The sequence below is a fragment of the Amblyraja radiata genome, chromosome 1, assembly GCF_010909765.2.
Source record: "Amblyraja radiata isolate CabotCenter1 chromosome 1, sAmbRad1.1.pri, whole genome shotgun sequence".
Classification (NCBI taxonomy): domain Eukaryota; kingdom Metazoa; phylum Chordata; class Chondrichthyes; order Rajiformes; family Rajidae; genus Amblyraja; species Amblyraja radiata.
Genome location: NC_045956.1, coordinates 182,533,794 through 182,555,032, shown reverse-complemented (window position 1 = coordinate 182,555,032; position 21,239 = coordinate 182,533,794). Strand labels below are relative to the sequence as shown.

At 44.6% G+C, this 21,239-nt stretch overlaps 1 protein-coding gene and 1 non-coding gene across 3 annotated transcripts in view; both read right to left on the bottom strand.

Annotated features, from left to right (window-relative positions):
• The window catches only part of paip2b (poly(A) binding protein interacting protein 2B), an 89,317-nt gene that overhangs the window by 17,336 nt on the left and 50,742 nt on the right, over window positions 1-21,239 (bottom strand). The gene's annotated exons all lie outside the window — the stretch shown is intronic.
• Window positions 20,646-20,962, bottom strand: LOC116983708. Its single transcript, XR_004414790.1, has one exon. It is a non-coding gene; the product is annotated as a small nucleolar RNA U85 (small nucleolar RNA).

Here is a 21,239-nt window from a genome sequence, read left to right as displayed (position 1 = left end):
CAAATCGCCCGTCTATCCAAATTCATCTATCTTAACCCCTCAGAATACCCTCCACTAATTTGCCTAAGAGACATACACCTCACCCGTACCTAATGATGATTCTCATCTCAGCCAGGGAGCCTGCAATTTATTCTCTAGCTTTCCTCAGATATGTTTGATAGATGGCATGGAGGCATAATTTAATTCTCTTTTCAGCCAAACCCCACTGCACGTTGATTCTCTATATTTGGTCTACTGTTCATTGCATGTATACAAAAGGGTCAAACATTGCTATTAATATCCACATAATCTTCAGTTCACTCGATACATTGGTCCTTCAGATTCCCGATTGAGTTGTTTATGGCTTTTAGTCATTGCAGGGAACTTCAAAGAATGCTTGGCTAGTATTCCGATGTTATTTTGTAACTAATGTGAGTGAAGCAAAGTTCTTGCTACTATCAGATTTTGATCTATTTGCCAACATGTATAATTGATAAGCCTGGGACGGCACAGTGGTGTAGCGCGCCAGAGAACCTAGTTCGACCTGACTATGAGTGCTGAAAGTGCGGAGTTTGTATGTTCTCCCTGTGACCATGTGAGTTTCCACCGGGTCATACTGCACGGAAACGGGCCCTTTGGCCCAACATGCCCACACAGGCCAACCTGTCCCATCTACACCAGTTCCACCTGCCTGCGTTTGGCCCATATCTCTCTAAACCTGTCCTGTCCATGTACCTGTCTAAATGTTTCTTAATCGTTGCAATAGTACCTGCCTCAACTACCCCCTCCAGAAGTTGATTCCTTGTACACCCCACTGTCCTTTGTATGTCACCCCTCTGGTTCCTATTAAATCCCCCCCCCCCCCCCCCCCCCTCACATTGAACCTATATCTTCTGCTCCTCGATTCACCTATTCTGAGCAAGAGACTGTGTGTCAACCCAATCTATTCCTCTCATGATTGTTTACACCTCTAAGATCATCCCTCATCTTCCTGGGCCGAGCCTGCTCAACCTTGCTCCATAGCTCAGGCCCTCTAATAATAATAATAATGGATGGGATTTATATAGCGCCTTTCTAATACTCAAGGCGCTTTACATCGCATTATTCATTCACTCCTCAGTCACACTCGGTGGTGGTAAGCTACTTCTGTAGCCACAGCTGCCCTGGGGCAGACTGACGGAAGCGTGGCTGCCATTCTGCGCCTACGGCCCCTCCGACCACCACCAATCACTCACACACATTCACACACAGGCAAAGGTGGGTGAAGTGTCTTGCCCAAGGACACAACGACAGTATGCACTCCAAGCGGGATTCGAACCGGCTACCTTCAGGTTGCCAGCCGAACACTTAGCCCATTGTGCCATCTGTCGTCCCAATCTCTAGTCCTGGCAACATCCTCATAAATCTTTTCAGCACCCTTTCCAGCTTGACTACATCTTTCCTGTAACATGGTGCCCAAAACTGACACAATACTCTAAATGCAGCCTCACCAACGTCTTGTACAACTGCAGCATGACCTCCCAAATTCTATATTCAATGCTCTGACTAATGAAGGCCAATGTTCCAAATTGACCACCCTATCCACCCATCGGTTTGTAGGTTAATGGGCTTCGGTAAAAAAAAAATGGAGAATTTCCCTCGGGTGCAGGATAGTGTTAGTGTTCTGTGATCACTTGTCAGTGCAGACTCTGTGGGCCACAGGGACCGTTTCCAAGCTGTATCTCTAAAGTCTCCCTTTGGGTAAGAGGCTAGGCTAGCAGAGAACAAATAGAAATGTAATTTTATACCAACTAATCAGGAGAAAACCTAACATTTATATTTAAAAGTGAAACAACAGTCTAGCGGTCGGATCTTATATTGGCTTGATTGGATTGTGAGTTCCCTGGAAAACATGTGTGTGCCCATTGTGTTTCAATTGAGGATTTAGTAAATTTGGTTTACACTTAGAAGACATAAGGAACTACAGACGCTAGAAACTTGAGTAAAACACAGGACAGGCAGCTTCTGTCAATGTTGCGGGTCTGCAGAAGAGTCTCGACCTATCCATTCCCTCCACAGATGTTATCTGGCCCGTTGTGTTACTCCAGCACTGTGTATAGTTTATGCTGTGCACGTTTTGGAAGTGAATTACTTAGCAATTTCAGGTAGCACAGCATAATGATAACCCAACACAAATTTTACTTCGGAGTCACGTGAGTGACTACGTGAAGAACCCGCTCAGTGCGCAGGCGCGGCATTACGCCAGCAGTGCAACAGCGGCTGCAACGGGAGTTAGGCGCTCCCGCTACAGAATGAAACGGACCGTCAGGTGAGTACCCTGAGGTCGGGTTTCTTTTACAGGTGAGCCTTTTTCTGCTTGTGTTTTTTACAGGCAGAGAAAAAGGCTCTGGAACAAAACTGTCCCCCGTTCAAGGAGGAACGTTTCCCGTCGGGGAGGGGGGCAGCAACAGGCGGTAGGAGCGACCCGGTGTTCCTCTATTCCCCGACACCGTGCCGAGCCCAGCCCGCTAGCACCTGAGCAGTGGGCTGGATGCATAGCCACCCGAAGAGGCATCCGGCAGGTGTTCCCGATTTCGGACGGGACGTCTCTCCACCCGCACGGGGGGAGAGAGAGCCGCCTGAGCCGCTGGAGCGGCTCACGGAGCAGGTGCCTGCGAGACGCGCTGCTTGAGGGGCGCTCTCGCATCTACAAGGCACAAAAGCTCCAGAAGAAGGCGGTAGGAACAATTACCGGGCGCTCCGCTATCCCCATCACCGCGCCGAGCCCAGTCCCGCTAGTGCCTGAACTGCGGGCTGGATGTCTAGCCATCCGAACAGGCATCCGGCCGGTGGCGTCCGATTCGTCGGACGGGGACATGTCTCCACCTAAATGGAGGAGAGACAGCCGCCTGAGCTGCATCCAACAGCTATTGGAGCAGCTCCAGCGATATGCGCAGAAAGAGCGCTCTCGCGGAGGGAGGTCAGGCACCCCCTCCACAGTGTTTCATGCACTGCCCTCTGCTCCCTCATTACTGGAGGCTAGCATTGGTGACCAGGGCTGGGCTGGTCTGGAACAGGGGCAGGCGGACGAATTCGGGAGTATGCCGGGGGTGCAGGAACAGGAAGAGCTGTTGGGTGTGATGGACCGCTTTGTAGCAACCCCACGGGCTGGAGCACCGCTGGAACCAAGAATGGCGGCCAGCATCAACCATCTATCCAATAAACCATTACTGGAAAAGGTACTCGCTGAGGTGCTGAAACAACACACAGCACCAGAAAACTGTGAGGCCCTCAAAGTAAAAAGTGTCAACAGCCAAATCTGGGGGCATGTGGGATCACACATCCGACCCAAGAACTCAAGCTACAGCGGATCCTAAGGCTCCTGACGTCGGCCATCACAGCCTTTGCTCGTTCCGTGGAGACCACGGAGATGGATACCTGCCAGCAGGATGTGCTGGCATTAATGTGTACCACACAATTTGAGATCAACAATCTCCGGAGGGAAACATAAGATCTGCCCTCAATCCCAAATTTGCTGGCTTGTGTAAAGCCCCAGCTGCGGAGACGGACGCGCTGCTATTTGGGAAAGATTTCAATAAAAAACTGAAGGAGATGCAGGAAGCATCAAAAACCTTCGGCCTAATGAGGGCAGGCCCCGGGACGAGCAAACCAAGACCTCCGATACCCAAGCGGCAGCACCCCACGGCATCCACCAGTCGACGTCCGCAATATGGGACTGGTGAACGCTTGGGGTCCGCACATTATCCCCAAAGATCTTTTTAGATCAGGGCCCGCAGCGGACCCTCTGGAAAATGCGCCTCCCCCCAACATCGCCAGCACGTCAGAACAAAATCTTCAGGAAAATGAAGAAACAGAATCGCCAATAACCATGGAGGTAGGTGGGTCTGGTCCCTACCAGCATATAGAGAATAAGGGTGCTTTATTAACAGGGGGGAGATTACACTTGTTTAAAGAAGCATGGGGTATGGTCACGAGTGACAAGTATATGCTCAACAGCATTAGTGGATATAAAATACAATTCATGTCAGAAAAAACGCCGCCAGTTCAACAATGGCCCCAAAGGGTATTTCTCCCTCCGTCAGAGAAACGTGAGGGACAAGCTGAACTGGTGAGACTGATCACAAAGGGGGTCATCGAAAAGACCAAACATGAACCTTTGGAATTTGTATTGAATATATTCACTAAAACCAAAACAGATGGTGGCTGTCGCATCATCATTGACTTAACATCACTAAACAAATTTGTTAAGTATATACATTTCAAAATGGAGACATATGTTACTGCCAAACAACTGAATTCCAAAGGACACTTCATGGCAAGCATTTATCTTAAAGATGCTTACTATCTAGTATCCATATACAAGGATCATCGCAGATACCTAAAATTTATCTGGATGGTACAAAGCATTGCCCTATGGGCTAACTTCAGCCCAAGATTATTCACCAAAATATTGAACCCAGCCATGGCAATACTAAGAAAACAAAAACATATTGTCATGGCATATCTGGAAGATATTCTGATAGTAGGGAAAACGATGGAAATGGCTGTGGCAGCAGTATCAACTACAAAACAGCTCCTCGAAACTCTGGGGTTCGTCCTACATCCAGATAAATCTAAGTTGAAGCCATCCACTATCATGGACTACCTGGGCTTCACAATTAACTCAGTCCATATGACTGTTACCTTGCCAAAGGCAAAAATGGTTGAATTAGCACAATCATGCAACAATTTAATGGTCAACGAGCGACCAACTATTCGACAAGTAGCAAGAGTAATTGGGGAAATGGTAGCAGCATTTCCGGCTACACAATTCGGACCTTTGCACTATCAAAAAATTTACAGAGAGCAAAGGTACAGGCAATAAAACGACATACAGGTCACTATGATCGTGTCATGAACTTACCCACTGAAGCAATATCAGAGCTACAGTGGTGGGCAGAAAACGTTTGGCATAGTTTCAGCCCTATCTTTATCACTAACCCTACTTTAGTTACTCAAACAGATGCCAGTGCTCAAGGCTGGGGAGCGACTAACTCCATATCCAGCACAGGTGGTAGATGGACTAACCTAGAGTCATCATTACTACTTACACTGGGCATTAACTATCTGGAGATGTTGGGCGCCTTTTATGGTTTAAAAGCATATGTATCTAATATGCAGCACTTGCATGTTCGGTTACAAATTGATAAATACTACGGTGATGGCTTATATTAACCATATGGCTGGCATAAAATCATTATCATGCGACAAATTGGTCAACATGATTTGGCAATGGTGTGTCGAAAGACATATTTGGCTATCAGCTACTTACCTACCAGGTAAGCTAAACACCCATGCCATGAGAAAATTAAACGCCTGGGTTGCAAGTTTGAACAGACCTTACCTGGAACTGGGATTGTCCAAACAAACCATCACCACCATGTCAGCATCCCTTCAAACATCCACCAAGAGGCAGTACTTAACCAGCATCAAAAAAGGGAGAAGTACTGCCAGGAAACAGGGACAACATACGCAACAGCTACAGCCACCAACATACTGGAGTTCCTGGCCTATCTACACCACGATGTAGGGATCAGCTACAGTGCCATCAACACAGCGCAGAGTGCTCTTTCTGCTTATCTCAAACCAGCGCCAGGACAACAGGCGATGGGATCCCATCCACTGGTGGTAAAACTGATGAAGGGCATTTACAATATCAAGCCCTAAGCCCAGGTATACCCATATTTGGGATATCAGTGTGGTCCTGACATATCTCAGGGAATGGCCACCAGCCAGATCCCCCGGCCTCGAGCAAGCTACACTGAAGACGCTCATGTTGATGGCACTTGTATCCGCTCAGAGGGTCCAGTCACTACACCTATTGCGACTGGACAACATGATCACAGCTCCAGACCAGATCTGTCGTTATCCAGTGACTGATCAAACAGAGCAGACCAGGAACACTTAATCCAGTCGTGGCTTACCCACCAGAACCACGGTTACGTGCCATGACCCACCTACTATCCTACATAGACACAACCAAAATATTCGAGGGAGATGAAAAGCCTTGTGGGTCAGTCACAAAAACCTTATGGTCGGGTGACGAGCCAAACCATTGCGAGATGGCTCAAACAGGTGCTAGAAACTGCTGGGATAAACAATAACATGTACAAATTTTATTCCATCAGGGCAGCATCCATGTCGACGGCTAAAGAATGGACATGCCTATAGACCACATCCTGGCTACAGCAGGATGGTGGGGGGGAAAAAGACCGTTCAGAAATTTTATAATAAGCCGTTGGCAAAACCTGGTTTATTTGCAGTAAAGATTTACGAACTGCAAATATTTAATTTAAGCCCAGGGGAGCAACTTAATTCTTTGTTGTTATTGTTTAAAAAATACCATTGTGTTTTTCTACAAATAGACTCATTGGTTGATTACGATAACACTTCCTCCCTCAAGAACTTCGGCAGTGAGTGAAATGAAACTGTTACACGGTTTGAAATCACAGAGCTTTGAAATCTTCACGTAGTCACTCACGTGACTCCGAAGTAAAATAGTAAGATTAAACGAGAACTTACCAGTTTGAAGTTTGATCTGTATTTTATGAGGAGTTACGATGAGGGATTACGTGCCCTCTGCTCCCACCCACATTATATGGATCAAACTAATAAATTGATGTCTCCTTATCTTTACTATGTTTACTTCAAAATAACTGTGTCTATCTGTGATTCCACACTGCTGCTTGGAAGTATGCCGCGCCTGCGCACTGAGCGGGTTCTTCACGTAATCCCTCATCGTAACTCCTCATAAAATACAGATCAAACTTCAAACTGGTAAGTTCTCGTTTAATCTTACTATTTTATTTCTAAGTAGTTGCTGATTGATTTGGGCAAAATGGAATGCCGAGTGAATGTAAGAAACTTAATAGTTGTCCCATGTTGATTTTTTTATTAGTTAACTTTCCAAATGCAATATTAAAACGAAGCGATAGAAATACTTTGTATTCAAAGCGCATTGATGTTTCTTTTTGAAAACTAGGTCTTGTTTTAAACTCTTAACCTTGTAAAGAGATAATATTCTGTGCAATGAATCATACTGTGTCAGCAGACTTACTTGTGTCACATAGCTTTTCTGTTGACTAATGGCCATCAGTGAACAGATGAAAAGCAGTGATGTTTTATCGTCTTCCAAGCTGTAAAATGGCTGTGTGGATGTCCATTTAAATTGTGATTATCCATGTTGCCAGCCCATATTGAGCCTGAGGGGAGACCTAATAGAATATTTTTCCCCTGTGTGGAATTGTCAAAGACTAGGGTACAGAGTTATAGAGCTACAGCAAGGAAACAGGATCATTTGGCCAAGTTGTCCTTTCAGGCTAGCCCCGTTTGCCTGCGTTTGGTCCATACCACCACAGCTTTGAAGTTGGAGGGGAAAAGTTTACAGGAGATGTGCAGAACAGGTTTTTTACATGGAGTGGTGTATGCCTGCAATGTGCCTTCAGGGATGTTGGTGGAAGCAGATACCATAGTGGCGTTTAAGAAATGTAGGAGGCACATAGATATGGATCACAGGCACACAGAGGAGTTTCATTTAACATAATGTTTTGTACAGACATCGGAGACCAAACGCATGTTCCTGTTTACTGTTCCATGTCAGTGGTTCAATGGTAATTTATTGTCACCATTACCATTACTAGATACATTGAAATTCTGTTTTGCATACAATCCAATAAATGTATTTTATACATAAGCACAATAATACATAAGTATAAGAATGCAACAATTGTATTGTAAGAATGGTAGATTTCTTAGATGGTACAGAAAATTGCACTACGTTTTCGGCACCATCTTGTACTTCTCAAGTTCCATTTTCTTAAAAATATAGATTTTATATTGCCAGTTGTCTACTTCCTGTGATAACATTCAGGGCTAAAAATAAGTGCAAATCAATGTCACTTGCTCCCTGCGGTGCTTCTGGAGAATAGGATTGTAATAGAACTGGTTTTGGCAATTTTTAACATATTGACAATGACACTTTATTGGAAAACTTTCATTTAAATCAGTGAAGCTGGTATTTTGTAATAATGTACTAATTTGCTGTCTTCCTGTAACCTATGTTCAAGCTCTTGCACTCTTTCAATCCTAACTTCTTGATAATCAGTTTATTTTCATTTTCCCTATGACTGCTGTAGCTTCAGCAACTTCATCCTTGAGCTCTGAATTCCCTCCTCAGATAATCCCAAAGATGTAAGTGCTGAGCCAAGCTTTTGTTTGCGTCGTCACCTTCCTACGTACTTCAGTGCCGTACGTTTTGGTAGAAACACACAATTGCATTAACAAAAAGTCCTTGTACTTTTTGATAATGCTTCTTGGGGAGCTCTCTTGCAGAAGTGCTATATAAACGTAACTTGCTGTTTGTCATGCTCCGATTGATCCATCGCTAATTAATCTCCACTCATGGTCAGCCATGAAGCATGAAATATTTTTGGAGTTGCAAACTTATCATTCCACATTGAGCAGGGAAGACCCTTCACTGGATTTTGAATATATTTTAAAAACATCTCCCACACTACTGAAATCAAACTATGATTGCATTTGCCAGCTGTAGCCTCTACTGAACTTGATTAAAACAAAAAATCAGTACAATAAAATAAAATAAGTAGAAACAAAATATGCCACTTTCAGGAACTATGCACCTGCCTGCAATCCTAGATTCAGAACAAGGTATCACAGTTTAAGGATAAGGGGGAAATCTTTTAGTACTGAGATGAGAAAAACATTTTTCACACAGAGAGTGGTGAATCTGTGGAATTCTCTGCCACAGAAGGTAGTTGAGGCCAGTTCATTGGCTGTATTTAAGAGGGAGTTAGATGTAGCCCTTGTGGCTAAAGGGATCAGGGGGTATGGAGAGAAGGCAGGTACAGGATACTAAGTTGGATGATCAGCCATCATCATATTGAATGGCGGTGCAGGCTCGAAGGGCCGAATGGCCTACTCCTGCACCTATTTTCTATGTTTCTATGTATCTATCCCTCTGCTCTACAACACTTCCCAGAGCTCTGCCATTCATTGTGTAGATCCTGCCTTGGTTTGACTTCCTAAAATGTAACACCTCTTAATTCTCTGAATTAAATTTCATCAACGATTCCTCAGCGCTTCTGCCCAGTCGATCAAGATCCTGCTACAATTTTTGACAACCATTTTCGCTATCTACAATGACACCCACTTTTGTGTCATCTACAAACTTGCTAATCATGTCTTGTACGTTCTCATCCAAAACATTGATATAGATGACAAACAGCAATGGGCCCTGCACCACACCCACACCACACTACTAGTAACAGCCTCCAGTCCGAAAGGCAACCTTTCACCATCTCCTTCTATTTCCTTCTATGTAGCCAATTTTCTAACCAGTCGGCTAGCTTTCCTTACATCCCATGCAATCTTACCTTCCAGAGCAGCCAGCCATACAACATCTACAGCTCTGCCCTCATCAACCTTTTTGGTCACATCGTCAAAAACTCAATTGGATTCGTATGACACGATCTCCCATGTACAAAACCATCTCTAATCAGTCCTTGTCCATCTAAATGCATGTATATCCTACCCCTTAAAATGCTCTTTAGTAACTTTCCCACCACAGATGTTAGACTCACTGGCCTGTAGTTCCCAAGCTGTTCCCTGCAGCCCTTTGTGAATAAAGGCACAACATTTGCCACTGTCCGTCTTCCGGCTGTCCGTCTCACCCATTCTTTATGATGACATAAATCTCAGCCAGGACACCTGCAATTTCCCCTCTAACTTCCCACAGTGTCCTCGGTAAATATTCCCATGTGCAGCCTAAGCAGTGTTCTGTAAAGATGCAACATATCCCAATTATTTTATTCTTTGCTGCAACCTATGAGGCCAAGTATACCATGTACAGCCTTCATTGTCGTATAGACCTGTGTTGCCATTTTCAGGGGACTTAGACCCATTGGTAGAACATGGAACAAATAGTACAGCAAAAGAACAGGCCCCTCAGCCCACAATGTATGAGTCGAACATGATGCTAAGAACATCACTTATCTAACCACACATAACCCATATCCCTCTATTTCCTGCATATCCATATGCCTATCTAAAGTATTTTAAATGCCACTATGTATCTGCCTCAACCACCCTCAACCCATGGATGTCCTGTCTATGGCTAATAATTTTATGTACTTTTATCATGTCTCCCCGCAACCTCCAAGGGAAAACCATCCAAGTCTAACCTCTTCCTGTAGGCGGTATCCCTAATCGAGACAGCATTCTGATAAACCACCTCTGCACCTTTTCTAAAGACTCCACGCCCTTCCTGTAATGGGGCAACCAGAACTGCAGATGCCATCTACCAAAAGCCAAAAGACTACATTGTGACTTCCTGACTCTCACACTCAATGCCCTGACCTGTGAAAACATGTATACAATTTTACCCTCTGTTCATTACTCTGAACAATTGTGTTTCACTTAATTTTTTTAGAGAGGAACTATTTCCTGCAATTTGATCTACATTTACTATTTTTGTTCTTTGTCCAAAGCCTGGAAGAAGGAATAAAATTGGCTGTATGATCAAGACCATAAAATTTGTAAAACTATTTCTCTGATATATGTCTTAATTATTATAGTGCTGTTTCTGTTTATCTAATGCAGCGTTAGTATTCTATCTGTGTCAATTAATTGAACTTACATAGTCACCATTAAATTATTATTTTTTTGTATCATTTTGAAGGCTTGTTAAGATATTAAGTTATTTGGAAAATGGCTATGGTGATGTTTTGAACCAAGTGCAGGTACCAAACGCAGCTCTATAACTGCTTTTCCCAGTGTTTGTCTTTTTGTGACATCTGCTCTGTGCTAATCAGTTCGTCATGCGATTAAAAGTAACCTCCTTGTTTAATTTGCACAGTATTGTTTATGCTCCTGAGCTGCAATGATGGGAAAGGGAGAAGTGAAATCTTTGGTTGTTCTGGATAGATTTTGAGAAATAACATTTGAAATAGAACATAGAACTGCAGCATATGAACAAGCCCTTTGGCCCACTATGTCCGGCTGAACATGATACTAAATTAATCTAATCTCCTCTGCCAGCACATGATCCACCTCCCTCCATTCCCTAAATATCCATGTCCCTATCTAATAGCCTCTTAAATAACATTATTGTATCTGCCTCCATCACCACCTTTGGCAACGTGTTCTAGGCATCCACCAATCCCTGAGTGTAAAAAAAAACTTGTCTTGCACATTACCTTTAAACTTTGCCCCTCTAAAGTAGAGACAAGAAATTAAAAGACAAAATAGTGGGCTAACCATATAACAATTACAGCACGGAAACAGGCCATCTCGACCCCTCTAGTCCGTGCCGAACACATAATCTCCCTAAGATGGGAATAAAACAGAAAGTGCTGGAAATATCTCTATTGTGGACTAAAAAGACAGAATAACATTTCAGATATCACATCATCATAAATGGGAGATAACTGGAAGTAAGCCAAAGTTTAAGTTACTGCGAGAAGGAGAGGAAAGCTGCATAATAGGGTCAAGGACAGGAGAGATTGAATAGCACGTAATGATAAACTGACTAAAAAATGTGTGACAGTGGCTAGTGAAAACAAAAGCTATGTTTTAGGAAGATATGAATAGGAGAATACGTATGAGCTCATTACCCAATAATGCTGGAAATGCTGCTCAGATGAGGTCGAACATCAAGGTTAGAATGGGGATTGGAAAAAGCTGCCAAAGCTACGAGGATATTGCCAGGACTTGAGGGCCTGAGCTATTGGGCGAGGTTGAGCAGGCTAGAACTGTATTTCTTGGAGCGCAGGAGGATGTAGGAGGTGATTTTATAGAGTCGTACAAAATCATGAGAGGAATAGATCGGATAGACGCAAAGAGTCTCTCGCCCAGAGTAGGGGAATTGAGACCAGAGGACGTAGGGTTATGTTGAGGGGAGGAGAAAGATTTAATAGGAACCTGAGGGGTAACCTTTTCACACAAAGGTTGGTGGGTGTATGAAACAAGCTGCCGGAGGTAGTTGTGGCAGGGACTACTGCAACGTGTAAGAAACAGTTAGACAGGTACATGGACGGGACAGGTTTAGAGCAGGGGTCGGGAACCTATGGCCCACGGGCTGAATCCGCCCAGTAACCCGAAATCATCCGGCCCGCAGGCGTATATATTTTTTTCAATTAGTCCCGGGGCTCGCAGGCGACCTGGGAAGTGCAGCCAGTCCCGGGGCTCACAAGCGACCTGTGAACTGCAGCTAGACCCGGGGTTCGCAGGCTACCTGGTCGCTACAGCCAGTCCCAAGCAGGCGACCTGGGCGTTATAGCCAGTCCCGGGGCTTGCAGGCGACCTGGGAAATGCAACTAGACCCGGGGCTCGCAGGCAACTGGGACCTGCAGAAAACAAATTGAAAAACGTGAAAACTAATGCGTAAAACAACACCACCAAGTGTCAAACTAGTTAGTATGTATTATTACTAATGTATGTATTATTAGTATGTATGCTTACTAATTTAGTTAGATGTATTATTATTATCTCCATTTATTAACTATGTCCGCTTATAGACATGGGTCCTGGCCCCTATGCAAAACAAGGTTACCTACCCCTGGTTTAGAGGGATATGTCCACCTGAGACAAACGCAGGCAGGTGGGACGAATGCAGATGGAACATGTTGGCCAGTGTGGGCAAGTTGGGCCGTGAGGGCCTGTTTTCATGCGGTAAGACTCTGACTAAAGGGCTTGTCCCACTTAGGCTATTTTTTCGGCAACTGTCACAGTCGTGGCAGGTCGCCGAAAAAGCGGCGACTGGACCCCTTCCCTATGACAATGTCTATAACAAGCTACGACAACCCACCACCTATTTGACGTCAAGCTATGGCAAGCTACCGACAACCAGATGTCCATCTACGACCCCACCTATGACCATACAAGCGACAACCTACGACAACCAAAGTCAACCTACGTCCACCCGAGACAAGCTACGACAAGCAACGATCCTGTCGGCGACAACTGAAGACAATTCAGTTGTCGGTATCTGTCACTGGTTGACGTAGATAGTCGCCAATGGAATTAACCAAAGTCAGCACCCGGCGACAACCAATGTCACCTGGCGACATCCTGCGTCATCCTGGCGACCACCTACGACTGGAGAAGACAAGCTACGTCAAGCCCACAGTTCGAAATCCAGCGGCGACCAGAAAAACGTTATGACCCTTTAGGCGACTTGAGACTACTCACGACTATATAGGCGTCACCCCGCGACAACCTTGTCACTGTAGTCACCAAAAAAATTGCCTAAGTGGGACAGGGGCTTTAGTGGTTGCAGCAGATACAATAACACATCTTAAAGGGTTTTGAATAGGTCATGGATAGTAAAGGTTTGGAGGGGTATGGGTCAAACGCTGGCAAATGGGACTGACGTAGATAAGCACTTTGTCAGCATAGGCGATTTGGGCCAGTCTGTTTCCGTACTGTATGACGCAATGATGTGCATTTAAAGTGACAGGTATCGGGAAGGTTGGGGAGTATAAACTGAGGTATTCTACAAACTGGGTGTCTATATGCCAGAAGCAGAAATAAATAGAATTGCAGATGTAGAAATAGGAATAAATTATTTTTATTATAGACTGGTTACTAATTCAGTCTAAATTTCAGCCCAGTTGAAGAGAATTTTAAAGTTGCAAAAACAACCAGGAAAGGATGTTCATTTTGTACATAAATTACAGTGGGATTGATCAGCTGGGCATGTGGGCTGAGGAATAGCAAATTGAGTTTAATGTAGATAAGTATGAGGTGTTGCATACTGTCAAATCAGGGCAAGACCTTCATAGTGAATGGTAGGGCCCTGGGGAGTGTTAAAGAGCAGAGGATCCTGTACAGGTGTATAGTTCCTTGAAGGTGGTGTCACAGGTAGATGGGGTGGTCAAGGAGATTTTGGGTATTGAGTATAGAGGTTTGGATGTTGTTGTACAAAACATTGATGCCACATTTGGAGTACTGTGTTCAGTTTTGGTCGCTGTACAAGGGGTGTCATCAAGCAGGAAAGAGTGCAGGGAAGATTTAGGAAGATGTTGCCAGGACCTAAGCGGCTGAGCTATCGGGAGAGGTTGGGCACAAGATCATAAGACATATTAGCAGAATTAGGCTATTCAGCCCATCGAGTATGCTCCGCCATTTGATCATGTCTGATCTATTTTTCCGTCTCGACCCCATTCCCTACCTTCTCCCCCTAACATTTGTTGTATAAACTCTATAAATAAATGTTTTGAGGACCAAATGTAAAAAAGGCAGTTACAAAGAGGTCATAGACATAAAAAGCTGGATTAAAGCTGGTCAGGCATCCTATGTGAAAAGGATAGGTGATAGTTCTAGTCGAGACCCTTCTTCAGTCAGGGAACGAGAAATTAGATGTAGACTGATAGAGATATGGAGCAAATTAATGAAAGATATGCAAAAGTAACGATGATCAAGGGAAGGTGGAGCCCACAATGGTCCATTGTTGGCTATGGGCGAGATGAAAATGAGTTATACCAACAGTGATACTCAACAGGACGACAGTGAAACTAGTACGACGACTTGGGTGGGGGAGTGATGGAGCGAGGGGGGAATGGAAGGTTTATTTGAAGTTGGACAAATCAATATTCTTACTCTTATCGTTTCGCCGAACACCTCCGCTCATTCCGCAATAACCAACCTGACCTCCCGGTGGCTCAGCACTTCAACTCCCCCTCCCATTCCCCATCCGACCTCTCTGTCCTGGGTCTCCTCCATGGCCAGAGCGAGCAACACCGGAAATTGGAGGAACAGCACCTCATATTCCGCTTGGGGAGTCTGCATCCTGCGGGCATGAACATTGAATTCTCCCAATTTTGTTAGCCCTTGCTGTCTCCTCCCCTTCCTCAGCCCGCGGGCTGTCTCCTCCCATCCCTCAGCCCTCGGGCTCCTCCTCCTCCTTTTTCCTTTCTTCTCCCCGCCACCCCCCATCAGTCTGAAGAAGGGTTTCGGCCCGAAACGTTGCCGATTTCCTTCGCTCCATAGATGCAGCTGCACCCGCTGAGTTTCTCCAGCATTTTCGTGTACCTTCAATATTCTTACTGCTGAGTTGTAAGCTGCCGAAGCAATATATGAGGTGATGTTGCTCCAATTTGAATTTGGCCCTACTGGTGGAGGCCTAGGGAAGAAAGGTCAGTATGGGAATGGGATGGGGAGATAAAGTGTTTGGCAATCTGGAAATCACATAGGCCAAGGCAGGCTGATCAATGGTGTTCAGTGAAACGATCGCCCAGTCTGCACTTGGTCTCCCGCAGTCTGCACTTGGATATATAAGAATCCAAATGGAGGAGTCCTCTCATTTGAAAGGACTGTTTGGGTCCTTGGACAGAGTCGAGGGAGAGGTATAGAAACAGGTTTGCATCTCTTGTAGTTGCAGGGGAAGGTACCTGGAGATGGGGTGGCTTCAGTGGTAAAAAGGATGTGAGAGTTGAGGGAGCGACAAGCGGCAAGGCAAGGAGATGGGAAAATATGACTAATGGTGTGATCCCGTTGGAGGTGGCTAAAATGATCGAGGATGATGCGTTGTATGTGATGGCTGATGGGGTGAAAGGCGAGTACAAGAGGAATTCTGTCCCTGTTACAACTGGGGGGAGAGGGAGCAAGAGTAGAGCTGCAGGGTACCAAGGAGACACATGTGAGGACCTCATCTATAATAGGTGGGGAACCCCCTTCCATAAAGTATGGGGACATCTCGGATGTCACGGTATGGAACACCTCAACTTTGGCGCAGCTGCGGTATATAGACAGAAGAATTGGGAGTAGGGGATAGTCTTTGCAGGAGGCAGGGTGGGAAGAAGTGTAATCTAGATAGTCGTGGGAGTCAGTAGGTTTATAGTAGATGTCAGTGATGGAGATGGTGAGATCAAGAAAGACAATAGGTGCAGGAGTAGGCCATTCGGCCCTTCGAGCCAGCACCGCCATTCAATGTGATCATGGCTGATCATCCCCAATCAGTACCCCGTTCCTGCCTCCTCCCCATCCCGACTCCGCTATTTTTAAGAGCCCTATCTAGCTCTCTCTTGAAAGCATCCAGAGAACCGGCCTCCACCGCCCTCTGAGGCAGAGAATTCCACAGACTCATCATTCTCTGTGAGAAAAAGTGTTTCCTCGTCTCCGTTCTAAATGGCTTACTCCTTATTCTTAAACTGTGGCCCCTGGTTCTGGACTCCCCCAAAGGGGAGGGAGGTGTCAGAGATGGTCCTTGAATTTGAGTGCAGAATGGAAATTGGTAGTGATGTTAATGGTCCATGAGTTCTGCATGGGTGCAGGACATAGTCCCGATGCAGTCGTCAATATAACGGCGATGACTGGCATACTTCGTTTTTCAAGCATTTTCAATTTTGTTTTTATATCATGTGGACTTAATTGTTTCTATCCCACTTGTACAAGTCTAGCCTACCAGACTGGTCCTACACATCAGGGGCAAATACCAGTGGCCAATTCACCTACCCATACCTTTGGGATTTGGAGAAAAACTGGAGCACCCAGTGGAATCTAACGGTCACAGGAAGAACATGCAAACTCCATACAGATTAATCCCCCCTCAATGCTCTTTCAGGTCCTGCTTTCTACTAAAATGAACTGAAGATGTGGAAAATTAACCCCCTTTCTAGAAAAAAAAGACTTTCTCCATCACTACCTGATCTGTACATGGTAAGAGCTCTTTACCATTTTTGAAACCTGTGAATTTCATTCAAATTGTTGGCAAATGGGCACTGTGCCTTGAATTGTTTTTGTCTGCTTTGTCTGCAGGAGATGAGGTTGTCGCTAGTGTTTGATCTCAAAATAGCTACCAATGAATTGAGCGAAAACCACATGACGTTGCAGTAACCAGGCTGCTCAAAGAACTGTTAAACCTTTATAAACACTATACAATGCGTAGCTGTGATCATTTGCGTAGCATTTGTGCTTTTTGCATTTACCTTAGCTTGCTTCCATCATTTGCCTACACGTGGCTTACACAGTTTGGCTCAGTCCCAACTGTCGTCGCCGTAAATAATATTCCCGAGTACCCAGCAGGCCTGAGATATTGCGTGGATCGCTCTAATCTTTACCCCCTGATGTGTAGAACCAGTCTGGTATGGTCGCGAATCGGTGGGTTAGCTGTAGGATACATGTCAGCATGCTCTAATCTTTAGTGCCTGAATGCTGCTGCATGAAATGTGCTGGAGGTCAGATAGTGAGCCATATGATGTCCCTCTTATATGCTGAACTCAGCACTGAATCCAGCAGTGGTTCATAGTCTTACTAAGCTGGTAGGAGGCAGAATACATTTAGTATAGGCCTCTGACCTTCATTAAAATGTTAACTTAAACAAGTGTATTCTTTTTTAATTAATTTTTGTGGTTTGAAATTTATTAATTTTTAAAGATTTTATTTAACCTGTTTCTATCTATCTCTTATCATTGGATACCATGGGTAGGTTTTATTATACAGCTCCATAATGTTTGGGACAGAGACCCATCATTTATTTATTTGCCTCTGTACTCCACAATTTTAAATTTGTAATAGAAAAATTCACATGTGGTTAAAGTGCACATTGTCAGATTTTGGTTTCACCATGCAGAAATTACAGCAGTGTTTATATGTAGCCTTTTCTCCAGCACTTTTGTCTACCTTCGATTTTCCAGCATCTGCAGGTCCTTCTTAAACACTTTATATGTAGTGCCCCCATTTCAGGGCACCATATTGTTTGGGAAACAGCAAGGTCATTTTTTTCATTCATTTAAAAGAGACACAGAGCGGAAATCGGCCCTTCGGCCCACACCAACCTCGCACATTAACACTATACCCACTTTTTTGGAGTGTGGGAGGAAACCAAAGATCTCGGAGAAAGCCCACGCAGGTCACGGGGAGAACGTACAAACTCCGTACAGACAGCACCTGTAGTCAGGATCGAACCCAGGTCTCCGGTGCTGCATTCGCTGTAAGGCAGCAATTCTACCGCTGCGCCACCGTAAATGAAAATAGTCATGTTTAGTATTTTGTTGCATATCCTTTGCCTGCAATGACTGCTTGAAGTCTGCGATTCATGGACATCACTAGTTGCTGGGTGTCTTCTCTGGTGATGCTCTGCCAGGCCTGCATTGCAGCCATCTTTAGCTTATGCTTGTTTTGGGGGCTAGTCCCCGTCAGTTTTCTCTTCAGCTTATCTGCTGCATGCTCAAGGCATGCTCAATTGGGTTGAGATCGGGTGATTGACTTGGCTACTCAGGAATTGACCATTATTTAGCTTTTAAAAACTGCTTTGTTGCTTTAGCAGTATGTTAGGGATCATTGTCTAGCTCTAGAATGAACCGCCGGCCAATGAGTTTTGAGGCATTTGTTTGAACTTGAGCAGATAGGATATGTTTATACACTTCAGAATTCATTATGCTACTACCATCTACTGAAAAGGTTAAATGCTTTTTTTAATAAAATATTTTTATTAGAAGCATATGTACAAATAATAGTAAGCAACAATTTAATTACAGATTTCTTACATAGCTTCAATTTTATTTTTTTTTAAATTAAAGATAAAGGGAGAAAGAGATAAGAGAAAGTGATAGAGAGAGAAGAGGAAGAGAGAGAAAAAAGGAGAAGCAGAGAGAAACTACCAATGACAAGATTATGGAGATAGATCCGGGAACTGTTAAGTGTAACTATTCATCCAGTCCCAAACTCAGGTTTCAACCCTGATTCTGTGTTAAACCAATTTACCTTTTCAAATATTCAATAAATGGAGACCATATTGTAACAAAAAGTTCTGGTTTGTCAATTAAGACAAGTCTTATTTTTTTCCAACTGCAAGGTCTCCGTCATTTCCGTAACCCACATTTTAATTGTGGGGGCTGCTGTTTTTTCCCCAGAATTTTAGTATTAATTTTTTTGCAGTTATTAGACTGTAGTCAAGAAATTGTCTCTGACTTGTCGTAAAGTTTGTAGTATGTTCTGATAATCCTAATATTATTAATTTTGGCTCTGGGTCCAATTGGATATTGATAACTTCAGAAATAATTTAAAAAATGTCCACCCAGAAATTTTGAATTTTTATACAAGTTACAAAGGTATGCATTAAGTTGGCTTCTTGAAATTGACATCTATCACAGAGAGGGGAAATATTTGGAAAAATCCTATTTAATTTTACCTTCGAATAATGTAGCCTGTATAATATTTTGAATTGAATCAAGGAGTGTCTAGAATTTAGCGAACAGTGATTTATATATTGTAAACTTTCATCCCATGTGTCTTTTATAATGGATTGAGCCAGCTCGTCTTCCCATGCTCGTCTATATAATTCTGAAGACTTCAGTATCTAAGAGGATATTATAAATATAAGATATTAATTTATTTGTGTTGGGATGTCTATTCAAACATTCATCAAGGGTTTCTGGACTCTTAAATCTGTAATCTTGCGTATGTAGTTTTACATATGATGGCTGCGCTGGCTTAACAGCTGCGGCCCACCTGCAGTCCGTCTGTTTTCTTTCTTTCTTTTTGTTCCTTTGTCATGTTTTAGTTAATTTTGTTTTATTAAGTTGTGTATGTGTGTGGGTGGGGTGGGAGAAACATGTTTTGGTCTCTTCCTTCGGGGGATGCGACCCGACTCGGCCCCGGAGCTGTAGCAGCGGCAGCGGAGACCCGACTCGGCCCCCGAAGCTGTGGCGGGGGCTGCGGCAGCGGAGACCCGACTCGGCCCCGGAGCTGTGGCGGCGGCAGCAGAGACCCGACTCAGCCCCAGAGCTGTGGCGGAGGCAGCGGAGACCCGACTCGGCCCCGGAACCGTGGTGGCGGCAGCAGCGGCAGCGGAGACCCGACTCGGCCTCGGAGCTGTGGCGGCGGTTTAAACCGGCCCGTTCGCGGAGCACGGTTGAGCCGCAGGATTTACCATCACCCGGTGGGGTCACAATATCTGGAGCCTGGATCGCCTCGGCGCAGAGGGAGAACAAAGAGGGGAGACAGAGACTTTAAGATTTTGCCTTCCACCACAGTGAGGATGTGTTTGGTGAACTCACTGTGGTGGATGTTAAAATTGTGTTGATTGTGTGTTTTTGTCATTTTTTAAATTATATGTATGACTGCAGGGAAACGAAATTTCATTCAGACCGAAAGGTCTGAATGACAATAAACAAATCTAATCTAATCTAATCTAATCCATAGTCTCTAAATTGCAGATATCTAAAAAAGTTATTAGCGTGTAACTCATATTTCTGCTGTTGTTCCTGAAATGAGAGAAAAATACCATTTTGGTAAAGGTCTCCCACCGTTTTAATTCCAATGGGTTTTCCATTGAACAAATCCTCTATCTAGAACAGACGGTTTAAAAGAAGGGTTATTTGCAATCGGGAGAAAAAACCTCCCTGCTCCTATACTCAAATCCTTTTGCTATGAATGCTAACATACCACTCGCCTTCTTCACTGCCTGCTGCACCTGCATGCCTACTTTTAATGACTGGTGTACCATTGCAAATATCCATTGACTTGGCCTATATCGCCGTCTGTGGCAATGAGTTCCACAGATTCACCACCCTCTGATTAACAAAATTCCTCATCTTCTTCCTAAAGTAACTGCGGGTGACGTAGAGGGAGCACCGTACCGTCCCCGATGCCCACACTACCCCTCAAAGTGCCATCAGATTACCAAAGATTTGCGATCATTCTCTCTGGCTTGTCCGACCTTCGATCTCTGACCCTCCCCCCCCCCCCCCCCCCAAGAATGTCCGTGCCTGGCGTATGAGGAGGTGCCCCTTTCCTGGGCGACCCCCACCCCTCTTCCTTTGTGTCGCCAGGCACGAGGGCACCCCACCCTCACTGTAGGTCCGGCCTTACAGCGGGAGCGGTGGTCTCCTGCACGCCCGCCAAGATTACGGACCCTTCCCCACCCAGATCGAAGGCCGGCATTGGTCGCCAAGAGGTCACACTCGCCTTTGACTCATCACGTGGCCTCCCCTCCCTCTCTCTCTCTCTCTCTCTCTCTCTCTCTCTCTACCTGCCCTCCCCCACTCCCCCAACATTCTTCTTATGAATGAATAATTAATATTGACAGTATACTCATTGAAATTATAGACATTAAATGCTGGAGAAACTCAGAAACGAGAACAGACCAGAAACTTCACCAATTTCTTCTATCCAGAGATGCTGCCTGTCCCGCTGAGTTACTCCAGCATTTTGTGTTTATCTTCGGTGTAAACCAGTATCTGTAGTTCCTTCCCACACATTAA